Source organism: Arvicanthis niloticus, chromosome 3 (assembly GCF_011762505.2).
Source record: "Arvicanthis niloticus isolate mArvNil1 chromosome 3, mArvNil1.pat.X, whole genome shotgun sequence".
NCBI lineage: Eukaryota > Metazoa > Chordata > Mammalia > Rodentia > Muridae > Arvicanthis > Arvicanthis niloticus.
The window spans coordinates 109445241-109460798 of record NC_047660.1 but is presented as its reverse complement, the minus strand read 5'-3'; the positions used below and the strand labels follow the sequence as shown (position 1 = coordinate 109460798).

At 45.6% G+C, this 15558-nt stretch overlaps 1 protein-coding gene across 1 annotated transcript in view; it reads left to right on the top strand.

Annotated features, from left to right (window-relative positions):
* The window catches only part of Pnkd (PNKD metallo-beta-lactamase domain containing), a 74719-nt gene that overhangs the window by 28720 nt on the left and 30441 nt on the right, over nt 1-15558 (top strand). The gene's annotated exons all lie outside the window — the stretch shown is intronic.

The following is a 15558-nucleotide window of genomic DNA, read 5'->3' as shown; positions in this document are numbered from 1 at the left end:
AAGTTGAAAAGTCCCTTGTTACAGGTCTGGAGGGAGCCTGCCCGGTGACTCAGATGGACTCCATCTCAGTCTGTGTTTCAGTACCAACCAGGACCTGTTGGGATGAATTTGTCTAGGTTGGGATTCCCAGCAGGGTCTGGATCACACTGGACCCTTACTCCCTGCCCAATGCCACCTTGTATCTTGGTCTCTTAAGCCATCAGTCCTGTTTGGAGTGTTCGGGATCGGGGTCCCCCCCCCCCCACTGCCCACCCATCTTTTGCTCTTAGGCTATGGATAACTTCTACCTTTTGCTTCTCCCCTCTCTCAGCCTCCCAGTCAGGAAGCTCCCTTTCACATTCCTCGTATATATCTAAGAAATTTACTCTCTGATAAGCGTCCACATTCACTGGCTTCTCACCCTGACCTGGTGGGTAGTTACCACAGGCCTCACCATCACCAGGCCTGTACTGTGTTCCAAGTGTTTATCAAATTCCTACCACCGGCTCCCAGCTTTCCAGCTCTGCCTCTGACAATTCTGTGACACATCAGGATCCTCAATGATGTATTGGTCTTAGCACATTTTCCCCAGTGCAGGAACTGAAGCCAGTGATGAAACCCAGGGCCTCACATATGCCAGGCTAGTGTTCTACTGTGCAGCTACCATGACCTCACTGTCTCTTCCTCGTCCCACAAAAAGTAATTTTACCTGTAATTAGATAAAAATGGAACAAAACTCGGTTTTACACTAACTGTACTTCAAGTTTCAGTAGTGACTACCATACAGAACAGCTCTGGTGGCCAGGGAGTAGTTCTTTTACCTCACTGTAAGGTACCTAGCCTAGCTTGGACCAGTCATTTTTAGTTTTTGAGACAAGCTCACATGTAGCCCAGGCTGGCCTAAGCTAGCCTTGAATTCTTCATCCTCCTCCTTGCACCTTCCAAGAGCTAGGGTTCCAAGCGTGAGCCCCTAGATCCACTCTGCACTAGTTTGCTTTCTTTATCACTAGCACCAGGCACCCCATTGCCTTCTAGGAAAGAGAAAGACACAGTCAGATCCAGGCATGACCACTAGATGGCAGATCTGGCTAACAGTGCTTGACAAGAAGGTAGGTGCCAGCGATTTTGCATAGACATTGTTGGATGAACATTCACTCAGTGCTTTCAATGTTATGTCCAAAATCAATTAGAGAATCCCAGCCAGAAATAACAAATATAATAAAACAGACTAAATAAAGTAGGAAATAAGACTGGAGAGACGGCTCAATGGTTAAGAGAACCAACTGTGCTTCCAAAGTCCCAAGTTCAAGTAGGAAACATTGTTTCAGTGTACCTTCATTCCAGTTTATTTATTATGTATGTCTAGTGTGTGGATCTAAGTTTTAAATGTAATTCCCACCCTCTTCAATTCACGCTTTATCAGGGCATCATACTGGAAGGAGATTAATCTTAAAAAGCCATAAGGGGCCACCAACACCAACATGGTTCAGCAGGTAAAGGGCTTGCTGCCAAACTGCAACCAAAGTTGGATCCCTGGGAACCACATGGTAGGTAAAGGAGAGAACTGACTTATGCAAGCACAAGGACACATCACACACACACACACACACACACACACACACACACACACACACGCATGTACCAGGTTTTCTCTTTATTAGTTTTCTGAGAATTTCATACCATGTGTTTTGACCATTTTAACCCATCCCCATTCCTCCCATATTCACCCCTACTTCCCTAACCCAAACAACTTTGTTTCCTTTAAAAAACAAAACAAACAAAAAAACAAAAATCCTATCAAGTCCACTTTGTGCTGACCACATTCTCTTCGATGCATGCACGGGGTTCCACTGGAGTGGACTCAGTCTTCCAGGATCTACAGGCTTTTTTTTGTGTGTGTGTGTGGATATTTTATTTACATTTCAGATGTTATCCCCTTCCCCCATTTCCTCCCACCCAAGAACCCCCCTATCCCATCCCCCCTCCTTCTGCTTCTATGAGGATATGCCCCCACCCACCCACCTCCCAACCCTCAAATTCCACCACCCCTCCACTGGGTGTCCAGCCTTCATGGGACCAACGCTTTCCTCTCCCACCTATGCCAACAAGGCCATCCTCCCCTACATATACAGCTGGAGTCATGAGTCCCTCCCTATGTGCTCCCAGGCTGGTGGTTTAGACCCTGGGGAGCTCTGGTTGGTTGGTATTGTTGCTCTCCTCATGGGGCCACAAACCCTTTCAGCTCCTTCAGTCTTCTCTCTAACTCCTCTATTGGGAACCCCTTGATCAGTTCAATGGCTAGCTGTGAGCTTCTGCCTCTGAATATGTCAGATTCTGGCAGACCTCTAAGGAGACAGCTATATCAGGCTCCTGTCAGCATGTACTTCCTGGCATCCACATCAGGGTCTACCTTTAGTGACTGCACATGAGATGGATACCCAGGTGGAACAGTCTCCAGATGACTCCTCCTTCAGTTTCTGTCCCACACTTTGTCTCCATATTTGCTCCTGAGAATATTTTGTTACTCCTTCTAAGAAGGACCAAAGCACCCACACTTTAGTCTTCCTTTTTCATGATATTCATGTGGTCTATGAGTTGTATCTTGGGTATTGCGAGCTTTTGGGCTAATATCCAATTATCAGTGAGTGCATACCATGTGTGTTTTTTGTGATTGGTTTACCTCACTCAGGATGATATTTTCTAGTTCCATCCATTTGCTTAAGAATTTCACGAATAGGGCTGGAGAGATGGCTCAGTGGTTAAGAGCATTGACTGTTCTTCTAGAGGTTCTGAGTTCAATCCCCAGCAACCACATGGTGGCTCACAATCATCTGTAAAGGGATTTGGTGCCCCCTGCTGGTGTGTCTGAAGACAGCTACAGTGTACTCACATACATAAAATAAATAGATATTTAAAAAAAAAAGAAACTATAAAAAAAAAAAAAAGAATTTCACGAATAGCCAGGCGGTGGTGGTGCACGCCTTTAATCCCAGCACTTGGGAGGCAGAGGCAGGTGGATTTTTGAGTTCGAGGCCAGCCTGGTCTACAGGGTGAGTTCCAGGACTCCAGGGCTATACAGAGAAACCCTATCTCAAAAAACCAAAAAAAAGAAAAAGAAAAAATTCGCGAATTCATTATTTTTAATAGCTGAGTAATACTCCGTTGTATAAATGTACCACATTTTTTGTATCCATTCCCCTGTTGAGGGACATTTGGGTTCTTTCCAGCTTCTGGCTATTATAAATAAGCCTGCTATGTTCATAGTGGAGCATGTGTCCTTGTTATATGTTGGAGCATCTTCTGGGTATATGCCCAGGAGTGGTATAGCTGGGTCCTCAGGTAATGCTGTGTCCAATTTTCTGAGGAACCGCCAGACTGATTTCCAGAGTGGTTGTACCAGCTTGCAAAGGTGCTGGTTCAACTGGAGGTCAGCATGTAGAAATGCAAAGGGATCCACTCTTATCTCCTTGTACAAAGCTCAAGTGGATAAAGAACCTTCACATAAAACCAGATACACTGAAACTAAACTAGAGGGCTAATATCCAATATATACAAAGAACTCAAGAACATAGACTCCAGACAAACAACCCTATTTAAAAATGGGGTACAGAGCTAAACAAAGAATTCTCAACTGAGAAAACTCAAATGGCCGAGAAGCACCTAAAGAAATGTTCAACATCCTTAGTCATCAGGGAAATGCAAATCAAAACAACCCTGAGATTCCACCTCACAGCAGTCAGAATGGCTAAGATCAAAAACTCAGGTGATGGCAGATGCTGGCAAGGATGTAGAGAAAGAGGACCACTGACTCCCTGGCTCAGCTGCGCTCAGGTGCCCGTAGCTCCTCAGCTAGGAGCAGGACGTCATACTGACTCCCCCTCCAGGCTGGATTTTGTCTGGCTTAAACTAATTAATTTTAAAATCAAAGCTACTGGTGGAGTGGAGGGAAGATAGCCTGTAAAATGTATGTTACTGAGACCCATGGCCAAAAAATGTCTGAAAATCACCTGATCTGTTACCTGTAGCTGAGGCATTGGAGGTAGGTGGTGGGTTTGTAAAAGCCTGCTCAGTTCTTCCTTGCTTTTTTTGGTTGTTTGTTTAAAACACCTCGGCCAAAAGCAACTTGGGGAGGAAAGGGAAGCTGGGACAGGAACCTGGCTAGAAACTGGAGCAGAGACCAGCGAAGAAGGCTAGTTACTGACTAGCTCTCATGCTCAGAAAGACCATAGCTCAGAAAAAGTCAGCTACTGAACTTAGACAGCCTGGACCCACCTGCCTAAGCATGGTGCTGCCCACAATCCATTTCCCCCTCAGTCGGTGCTTTATGTAGTGGACAGAGCCTTTCCACATCAGGTAGCAATCGAAGTGTTCCTCAGACATGCCCACAGGATGGGCAATTCCTCAATGGTGGCTCCTTCTTCCTGGGTGTGTCAAGTTGACAACTAAGATTAGCTTTAGTTTATTTTTGTGCTGGTGTTATTTCGATAAGGAGATAAGGTCTCACTAAATTGCACACATAGAGTGGCCTTGAACTCATCTGTAGACCACGTAGGCCTTGAACTTGTATCCTTCTGCCTCACCTTCCTCAGAAGAATCAGGCAGAATCAACATAATAGCAGGAAATAGTGATGTACAACACAGGAATCTAAGGCAGGGGGATTGCTGCAAGTTGGAAACTGACCTGAGCTTTCAGTGCAATCCTGTCTTCAAAATAAATTCTCCACTAGGTATGGTAGCACCTTTAATCTGCACTCAAAGTCAGGTGAATCTCTGTAAATTGGAAGTTGGCTTGATCTACCAATTGAGTTCTAGGGTCAGCCAGAGCTACTTGTAATGAGTCCTGTCAAAAAAAAAACAAAAAAAAAAAAACAAAAAAAACAACTTATTTTTATTTTATGTGCATTGGTGTTTTGTCTGCTTTTCTGTCTGTGTAAGGGTGTCAGATTTCCTGGAACTGGAGTTTCAAACAGGTGTGAGCTGGCATGTGGGTGCCGGGAATTGAACCTAGGTCTTTTGGAAGAGCAGCCAGTGCCCTTAACTGCTTAGCCATCTCTCCAAGCCATGAGCCCTGTCTTTAGAGAGAGAGAGAAATCTCCATAATAAAAAGTTAATTTTAGTAGGGCAGCGGTGGTGTACCCCTTTAATCTCAGCACTCAGGAGGCGAATCTTTCTGTTTGAGACCAGCCTTGTCTATAGAACTAGTTCCAGGACAGCCAGGACTACACACAAAGAAACCTTGTGTAGAAAAACCAACAAAAGCTGGGCGGTGGTGACAAACACCTTTAATACCAGCTCTCCGGAGGAGGCAGACAGATCTCCCAGTTCAAGGTGAACCTAGGCTACAGAGTGCTTTCCAGGACAGCTAGGGCTACACAGAGAAACTCTGTCTCTAAAACAAACACAACCAAGTTAATTTTAAAAGAAACTGAAGAAAAAAATGAACATATGTAAAGCAAGGCACCTCATCTAGAGAGGCTTCTCAGAGGAACTTCTATGGTAATATAGCATGTAGGGGTAGCCTGTGACTGGAGGGGAAGAGCGTGTGTGTGTGTGTGTGTGTGTGTGCGCGCGCGTGTGTGTGCGTGTGCGCGCGTGCGCACACGCTCGTGCGTGCACACACCCCCATTCTTGAGGGTGATAGTAAGGGAACAGATGTGGGTGGTGATGTGTTGGGGGCTGACTTTTAGCAGAAAGCGGCTATCAGCTTTGCAGCCATCTTGAGCCATATACCCTGACATGAGACTTGTATTGCAATAGCCTACAACAGATGAGCACACTCTGATAATCTTGGTTTAGATACCCAGGACTTTCCTTGGGTGTGTGAGATTAAAAGTGTGTGAGATTAAAGGTGTGTGACTTAAGAGTGTGACTTAGAGATCAGATTTAGAGACAAGACCTAAGGGCATGATTAAAGGCGTGACCAAAAGGCATGGCTTAGAAGTGAGACATATAAAAGCAGAGAATCAGACACTTTAGAGAGAACAATTTAGCAGAACAATTTGGAGTAACAGAGATTCAGACACTAGGAGTAAGAGTAGACATTAGACACTCAGAAGAGAACAATTTGGAGTACAACTAGGAACTAGATTGAGTACAACTAGGAACTAGAATTGAGTACAACTAGGAACTAGGAACTCAAGACTTGGGACTTGGACTAGGAAGAGAGACTGAAGAATAAACGGGATTGAAACACACTCTATCTGGTCTCCATTCTTCGAGCCCGTCCTCACTCTCTCTCTTGCTGAACCCTGACCCGCAGACTGGAGCAGCAGCTTGGGCCGGGAAACAGTGGCCACCAAGTGTGGAGTGGAGAGGGTTGCAACATTTTTAGCAGCCCAAAGTGGGGCAGCTCGGGCCTCAATATTTTTGGCGCCTGAACATGGGACTGGTGTGGTTCTCAACAGTGGTGGAGAAACACTGAAGCTGGACTACTTCTAAGTGTTCCAGAAACTTCAAAGAGAGAATCAGGCCCTGGACATGAGGAGATTGGGTAGGTAGGTGGCTAGGGCTGGGTCTATGGACCTGATGGGGCTCCTTAGGGAGAGATCCTTAATGGGGGGACATAAACATGGGCCTACCTCAGGAAAAAGCCACTCCAAGCTGTGAGTATGAGTTAGGAGGCTAGAGCCTGAGAGTAAGAGTCCAGTAGCTAAGTCAGTCACAGGCCAAAAGGCAGCAGTAGCCAGCCCCTATTCTGAAGACCCAAAGCATGCCTATGCATTAGCAGCCGTATGCGCAGCCCCCCTGCACCCTGTTATGTTTTAATTTTTATTTAGGAGTTGTATTGTTGGTTGTGTTGTTTGGTTTGGTGTTTTTATTCATTTATTTAGATTTGTTTATTTAATTTTATGTGTATGATGTTTTGCCTGCACATATGTATGTGTACCACCTGTGTGCCAGGTACTCAGAGAAGCCAAAAGAAGTCATTGGATCCCCTGGAACTGGGGTAATTGTAAGCTACCATGTTGGTGCTAGGAACCAAACCTGGGTTCTCTTCAAGAATAGCAAGTACTTTTAACCCCTGAGCCATCTCTTCAGCTCCTTGATGCTTTCTTTTATTTTGAAAGAAGAACTCATGCAATCCAAGCTGGCCTCAAACTTGTTAAGTAGCTGAGGGTGTCTCTTGATCCCAAAATGTTAGAGGGTCAGAGGCAAGGTGACTTACCAAGGTTAGGAGGCAGTGTATCAGATGGTGCTGGAGTAATTGTGCAGGTTTGGTTTCCAGCTACCCATATGGGTGGCTCAGCTGTCAGCACAGTGTGATTGCAAAGACCAGATTTCAGGTCCAGTAAAACCAGAGCTGAGTTTAGACGCTGTAGTTACTGGCTCTGTGGTGGAGCAAGTCATTTAGCCCATCTGAGCTTCAGCGTGCCCATCTCTAAACAAGAGGATGACATCTTCTTCCTTACAGCGTTGCCATGGCGATGAATGACAGGTGTCTCATGCAGGCCTTCTGTTTAGCAGAGTCTAAACTCTTGTTTCTCCTTTCCCACAACTGAACATTTATTTACACTCCACCTGTCGAGCAAGGTGCTAGGGGATAGAGGGCAGGGGGAGGGGTGTTGGGTACCAGGAAAGAAGCATACAGCATTGCTCCTGCCTATGGGGAGGCAGGTTCTCTTTGAATCCTGCATAATCTCAAGTACAAAAGTAGCACTTTGAAAACAATTACTCACTTCTGACTCTGGCGTGGTACTTTCCCCAGAGGGAGATAAAGTACTGACTGAACACTTGTGACCAAAATCACCTTCAAAAGGGAAGTTAAATTTACTATTTACTTTGCAGTGCTGGGGATCAAACCCAGGGCCTTTCTGTGCCAGGCAGGTGTGCTGCTGCTGGCTGAGCAATGTCTTTAGCTAGCTCAATTATTTTTAGCTGCAAGGAGACTAAAGGGAGAGGCACATCAGCTTCCCTAAGGTCTGAACTGCACATGCTCCAGTCTATTAGGTTCTCCAGATTGGAAGCTGGGGCCTTAATTAGTTTTAATTCCTCCCGGGAGTATAACACATCCCATGGGTGGGCTGGGCAGGAGGCACCTGGGACCTAAAAAATTTTACTTTAAAGGATTTCTTAGATGGGCAAGGTGGCCATTCCTGGGATCCCAGCACTTGGGTAGGGGAGGCAGGAGGTTCAGGGGTTCAAGGTTGTCATCAGTTACATAAGGGAAGCTATATGAGAGCCAATCTCAAACAAAACAAAGATGATTTCTCAGAAGCTGTGTGGCAGAGAACATAGGGCAGTAAGCAGTACTGGCTGGCTGAAGGAAGTGTGTGGGGGCGCAGCACTAGAAAACTGGCTTGAGACCATGTTGTTAAACCAAGGGATGTGCACTTAGTTGTATAGATACTGGCTTCAGGCTTGTGAACTCCCTGCAAAACTTCTGTATTACTTGAGGTGTATGGATATGAAGGGGCCAGCAGTGGGACAGATGTGACATTCTGGTCTGTGATGATGGCAGTGAGGAATGGAAACTGAGGGCATCCTGATATTCTTTCCTCACATTTAAGTACCTGTGAGGACCAAAGGTTGATTTCACAATAATGGTACAATGAGCTGGGCCTGATGCCTAGGGAAATGGCTCATTGGGTAAAGCCTTGTCTTGCAGGCCTGAGGGTCTGAGTTCGGAACCCCAGAACTCATGTAAAAACTAGGTGCAATGATCCTGTGGGGAAACGGGAGGTCGAGGTTCTCAGGCTGGTGTAAGCAGCAGCAAACCACAAGAGAAACCTTGTTTCAAACAAGCTAGACGGTAAGGACCAACACTTCAAGTTGTTCTCTGACCATACCTAGGAGATGCAAATGCATACCCACATTCATACAGACCAACACATGCACACTTCATTCACATGCACACGCATACACATACACATACACAACATACATATCTCCAAAACACACATATACATAGAACACGCACACATACACTCACAGATGAATATGCACACATAGGTACACACACACACACACACACACGCACAAACAAGATTTTTTAAAACTGTCACCATGTCTCAGTGCTTAAGGGCACATACTGTTAATTAAAGAGGAAACAGGCTTAGTTCCCAGCATAGCAGCTCACAACTGTATGTAACTCAGGTTCTAGCAGATCTGAGACCCTCTTTTCATTTCTAAAGCCATCAGGCATATACACAATACACATGTATACATTAGTTAAACTCTTATAGATATAAAAATAAAAAAAAATTAAAAGAAAGGCCGGGTGGTGGTGGTGGCGCACGCCTTTAATCCCAGCACTTGGGAGGCAGAGGCAGGCAGATTTCTGAGTTTGAGGCCAGCCTGGTCTACAGAGTGAGTTCCAGGACAGCCAGAGCTACACAAAGAAAAACCCTGTCTCGAAAAACCAAAATAAATAAATAAATAAATAAATAAATAAATGAAAAACAATATTTTAGTTGCCACCAAAGTAGTCACCAAGTAAGTGGAGAGTGGAGAGGCAATCCAGCCCGTCAGATGAGTGACTGCCTTCACCAAAAGGAACTCCAGGTGTTCCCCACAACCTGCTGAGGACAGTGACAGAGAAGTAAGTGCATGTATTTAGGGGACATCATGTAGACCAGAGAAAGGATAGAGGAGGCCTCTTCTAGGAACTAGCCTACTAGTCCAAACATCATTTGACAGATATGTATTCAGGCCTCTGTGTGCCAGGTGATATCTCCAGACTGGGGGTACAGCTGTCAATCAACAGACCAGAATCCCTGCTCTTGAGTTGCCCAGTGTTCCTCAGTATCCTACACCTTTCTGAACATCTGTGTCTTTAGCTTCCTCACAGCATACGCCTTGGCGAGGGAATTGAGAGCTTGTCCAAGAGTGGGAGGCAGTAAGTTGGGAGTTTGCTGGGGAATGAAGCAGAAATTGCTTCCATTTCGATCAACATGTTGAGGTCAAGCCCCATGACCCACACAGGGGCAGTGGGGTCTGACCCTGGGGCTTTGGAGACAGAGAGAACTTAAAGCCAAAAACCACAACTCAGGGGGGAAACCACAACCCAGGGGGAGTAAAGGAGGGTTATTGGAGAGTACCTGTGGAAAGTCCCAGCCCATTATTCAGTTTGTGACAGGGTCCAAGGAACAGTCATGGGGAACATTTTGTATAGGCTATTCTCAAAGAGCCTATTCATAATCAACCATCTATCTTGTGGTCAGCCAATTTCCTGAAACACAGAGCTCATGACCAAGCTGACCTGCACTCTTGGTTCTGTTCAGCCTGTTAGGAATTTTTGAAAATTTTTAACCCTTTCATTAGGATCCACTTTCCTAATGATAACCCCAAATTATTACTTAATATGTTTCATCTCAGCTGCTCTTAGCTCCAATTGGGCAGCCCTGAGGACCATGTTTTTATGGCACAGCTAACCCATGGTGGCTCTCCTTTTTCCTCTCCTGCATGTTCTTCTATTCCATGGCGGTTTCTTCTTCTCTTTCTTCCCTCCTTGTGGTCCTCTCTCTCAAGCCCTTGAAACCCCAACCCCACCTATGTCTCTTCTGCCCAACTATTGGCTGTTGGCATCTTTATCAATCACAATTAACTGGGGCAGGGCCACTCAGTGTATTATGTGTGGACTCTCTCATCTTTGGGGTAACCAGTCTTGGGGGCCCCAGCATTAGAATACAAGCAGCAATAGACCAACCTATGGTCTACTATGTACTACTGCCCTGCCCAGTCCTTTTCTTTCTGCCTTGAATCCCAGTTCATGGGATGACACTTCCCTCTTCTCTTAACCCAGTATAGAAACTCCCTCACAAACCTGCCCAGAGCTTCATCTCCTAATTAATTTTAGGTCCTGTTAAGTTGAAGTCACTATCAAGCATCACAAGGATAGTGAAGAAGCAAATGGGGTGAGATGTGAGACTGATAAGGTCAGCTTTGGACACATAATGTGGAAAAGCCTGAGGAGCAGCTACTTGGAGGTGACCAGCAAGAGGGTGGGCACTGAGACTGGCCACTCATGAGGGACACATCTCTTCGGAGCAATGAAGTACCTGAAATCTGGAAATGCAAGGACTAGACAGAAATGCATCAGCCAGGCATGGCAGCTTACACCTGTAATCCCATCCCAAACTTGGGAGGCAGAGGCACTTGGCCAGACATATGAGAAGAGAGCCTCAGCAGACGGACAGGGTGGGACAGGAATGGGTTAGTGCCATGCTCTCCTGTCACAGTAGCTGCCTTTGGTTCAGGGACAAGGAATGAACAGTGACAAGTAGGCTTGGCCTTCAAGGGACATAGCCTGCTGGGATAGAGAGAACAGAGCATGCCCAGATGAGCTAAAATGGATGCAAAGACTTCTGTTTTCATAAAGTAATCACGGCATATCATACTGTGGAAGGTCACAGAAGACTTTAAAGGTATAAGAAGTAAGTGACACCCAGTGGCATATAAACAAAGTTTCCATTCTACTTTTCCATTGTTCTGAGAAAATACTCCAAGAAACAGCAACTTAGGGGAGAAAGGGTTTGGTTCGTTTTAGCTCAGGTTTCAGGTTTCCAGGTTTCAGTGTGTTATCCTGGCAAAGTCAAGGCAGGAACTAATCTTGGTGACCCTGTCTCAAAGGAGGTGGGAAGTGTTCCAGGGGATTACACTTAAGGCTTTTCTTTTGACCTGAACACACACACACACACACACACACACACACACACACACACACACACCCCAAAACAAAAGACAGAGGGAAAAATTTGCATAGAAACTCTAGGCTGGTTACTTCAAGAGTTGGTTGGTTGTGACTAACAGTCTGTGTAGCCCAGGATGGACTATGAATCATAGCACTTCTGCCTCATCTTCCCAAATGCTAGGACAGCAGGCATGAGCCACCATGTCCCTTTTCCCATGAGGTCTTCAGAGATGCAGGTTGTCTTCATTTATTCTCTGCCTTCTGTAGTGTTCTGGGACATCCCATTTTTAGTGGTGGTGGTGGTATAAATGAGTTTTTGTGAATCTGAGTGCACATGTGTAAGTCAGTTCTTCTCCACAGAATCCTGAATTCAGATTGTCAGACTGGCCCTGCAAGTGCTTTTAGCAGTTGAGACATGTTGGCCACCCTGGAATATTCTTTTAAACTGCTTCATGATAGTACCAAAATGGCTGCTGGGGTACCAGATGCACAAACAGAAGACAGCACCCTAGAGCAGTAAAAGCAGCTTCCTTATAGAAAGAAAGGGGACATTTGAGAAATGGAAGCTGAGCTAAGTGGTGAGCATGTGCAGCCTATCCCGGCAATGAGGAAGGGGAGGTAGGAAGATCAGAAGTTCAGGCTCAGTCTCCAGTGTAAATCAAGTTCAAGAGGACAGCCTGGACTACATCAGAGCCTGTCTTAAACACACAACAACAAAAAGCTGCAGTAGAAATGGGATGCATCTCAGTGGTAGAAGGCCTTCCTAGGATGCAGAGGACCTGGGTTTGACTAGGAACACTGAACACTGACGTTGGTTAGGTCCTTTTTAAGGACAATAGAAACTTTTCAAGAAGGTCCCAGTCTATCTCTCCTGTCCTCTTACCAGATATGTGACCTGCAGCCACTGAATTGATCTCTCAGTCTTTGATTGATGGAGTCCTGTGAGAGCCAAGCGCTCTTCTATTTAAAGGACTGAGAACAGTGCCTGGCACATGTGTGCTGTACAAATATTTGCTATTATTATCTCAGGGCAGGAACTGCATCACATTCCTGGGGCTAACCAAGACCCACCCACCGGGCCTGGAGAGGAACTAAAGGCTGAGCTGCTGAGAGGAGATTGGGCAAAATAGAAGTTAACAAGAAAAAACTGAGGCGTGGTAAACAGTAGCTATTAATCAGCCAACAGAAACTGCCATGTCCATGTTCTGAAAAGAAAAAAAGGCTAGTCCGTCTCAACACATGAACACAATTCTATTTGTATAAGTTCTATTTTTAAAAACTTTGTTTGGGACCAATCTCAGGTTTACAGAGTTTGTTTTGTTTTATTTTTGAGACAGGGATTTTCTGCGTAACAGCCCTGGCTGTCCTGGAACTTGCTTTGTAGACCAGGCTGGCCTTGAACTCACAGAGATCTGCCTTCCTCTGCCTCCCAAGCACTGGGATTAAAGGTGTGCTCCACCACAGACAGCAGCAGAGTATTTTTTAAAAGTACAGGAGCTCCTGTACTTGTTACTGGGTATTCTAAAATGTCCACATTTTTCTTAACTATAAAATGAGTGTGAAGGCCAGAAAATTAACACTGACGAAGTCTAGCAGGTCATATCAACTCTGTTTCCAGGTGGCTTTAGGTCCGTTTACACATCTTCTGGGGACGATTCCATTGAGCAGAATTACTTTTTCTTTTGTCTGGGGACAGAGTCGAGGGCTTCCTCATATTAAGCCTTTGCTCTTGCCACTCAGCCATGCTCCTAGCCTGACATTAGAATTTTCCTTTCTGTCTTTTTCTTTTTGTGTATGTGTGTGGCATGTCAGTGTGTTCATGTATCTGTATAGGTGTACGTGGTGTGTGTGTGTGTGTACACATGCTGAGCCACCTCCAAGGCTGTAGTTTTAATTAATGAATGAATTAATGTATTCGTGCATGTATGTAGCACTAGGGGGTTGATAAGGCCTTGTATATGCTAGACTTTACCACTGAACTTCATCCATAGCCCTACAGGGATTCCATGTATTTATTTATTTATTTATTTATTTATTTATTTATTTATTTATGGTTTTTCAAGGTAAGGTTTCTCTGTGTAGCTCTGGCTGTCCTGGAAGTCACTCTGTAGACCAGGGTAGCCTCAAACTCACAGAGATTCGCCTGCCTCTGCCTACTGAAGGTTGAGATTAAAGGCATGCAGCACCACTACCTGGCTTGAGAGAACTTTTTATTGTTGTTTTATACAGGGCATAGCCTTGAACTTTGAGATCCTCCTGCCTCAGCTTCCTGAGTGTTGTGACTATTTCATGTACCACTGCAGTAGACTCTAGAGGGAAGCTTTAATTTGACTTTGCTCTTAGGGTGAGAACGGTGGATGCTTTGGGTACCACTGTTTAAACATGTGCAGGAAGGTCATGGCACTCCCCTGAGGAACCACCACGGAGTGGCGGGCCAAGCAGCCTCAGAGCTTGTGTTCTTGAAGGACATTTGCTGAAAGCAAAGGAACTGAAGTTGAGGCCTGGGGTTTGGAATGGCGGTGGAGTGGTGAGACCATACTGGGAATACTGGAGCTCAGTGCTGGCTGACGCCTGCGGGTGTCATGAGAGCAGACAGGAGCCTGAGAACTATGCTTTAATCAGAGAGCCGGCAATCTGAGAAGGGAGTGGATTAACATCCTGGAAACCTGTCATCCTCCAATCCACAGCCAGCAGATTCTATAGGGAGAAAGAGTGTGGTTGCTTGTTTCTGTCTGTCTGTTTGCTTGCTTGCTTGTTTGTTGGTTTTCTCAGCTTGACACAAGCTAGGGTCCTCTAGGAAGAGGGGCTTCAAATGAGAAAATGCCCCCATTACAGGCAAGTCTGTAGGGCATTTTCTTGATTAATGACTGACATGGGAAGACCCGGCCCCCTATAGGTGGCACTGCCCTTGTACCAATGGCCCTGGACGGTATAAGAAAGCAGGCTGACCAAGGCATAGGGAACAGGCCAGTAAGCAGCACCCCTCATAGCCCCTGCTTCAGGTCTTGAGTCGCTGCCCTTGCTTCAGTGATGGACTCTAAGTGGTAAGATGAAATAATTCCTTTCCTCCCCAAGTTGTGTTTGGTCTGTCACATCAATAGAATGTTAACTGTGACAGGGTATGGAGGCTATCAGTTGTTCCGTAGCTTGCTCTTTCCCCTCAGGTCAGGTGGCTAGCCCCAGAGGCTCATGGTCTCTGTTGTCTGCTTGTCTTCCCCATGTTTAGGCTCAGGCGCTGGAACCTCCAAGTCAGGTAGCTTTTGCTGGTATCAGCCTTGTTCTCTTCCAGGGGCATTGGGGTTGGGAGGGATTAACTCAGAATGAGCAAACCATTAATACAATGGGAAAGACACACACATGCTGACTCCCTATTATGATCTGGAGTACAAGTGTGCTGTCCCAATTAGGTGTCTGTACTAAGTTTAGTATTAACATGGTGACCTGCTGGGACCTGGGACCACCAGTTTGCCTAAGAAGGGGTGAATAGAACCAGGCTGGAAATGTGGCAAGTCAAAACCTTTGTGCTGGTCAGGAATAGTGCAGCCCTGCAAAGCCCAGGGCTGTGACAGGGTAGAAGCTACTGGTTAGTTCCCCTGCAGAAGGCAGGTTAATGGGTGGGCAGGAAAGAAATAGAAAACTTGAGACAGATCAAGTCAAGTAGGTGAGATGAGGCAAGGAAACCAAGCTTTCAGAATACGCAACACAAAGGCTCAGAGGGAAGGTCACTGTGGCCACAGTAAACTCTTGATGACAAAAGACAATGGGGCTGGCCAGAGCATCCCAGCCACCACAACACATTGGGTCAGTGTTTCTAAACCAAATTGACTTTGCCACCTGGTCCAATAAGATATCCCTATTCTTTTTGTTTATTTGTTTTGCTCAATACTGTTTTGAAACTGTATTTTTCTGTGTAGCCCTGGCTACCCAGGTACTTAGTTTGTAGACCAGGC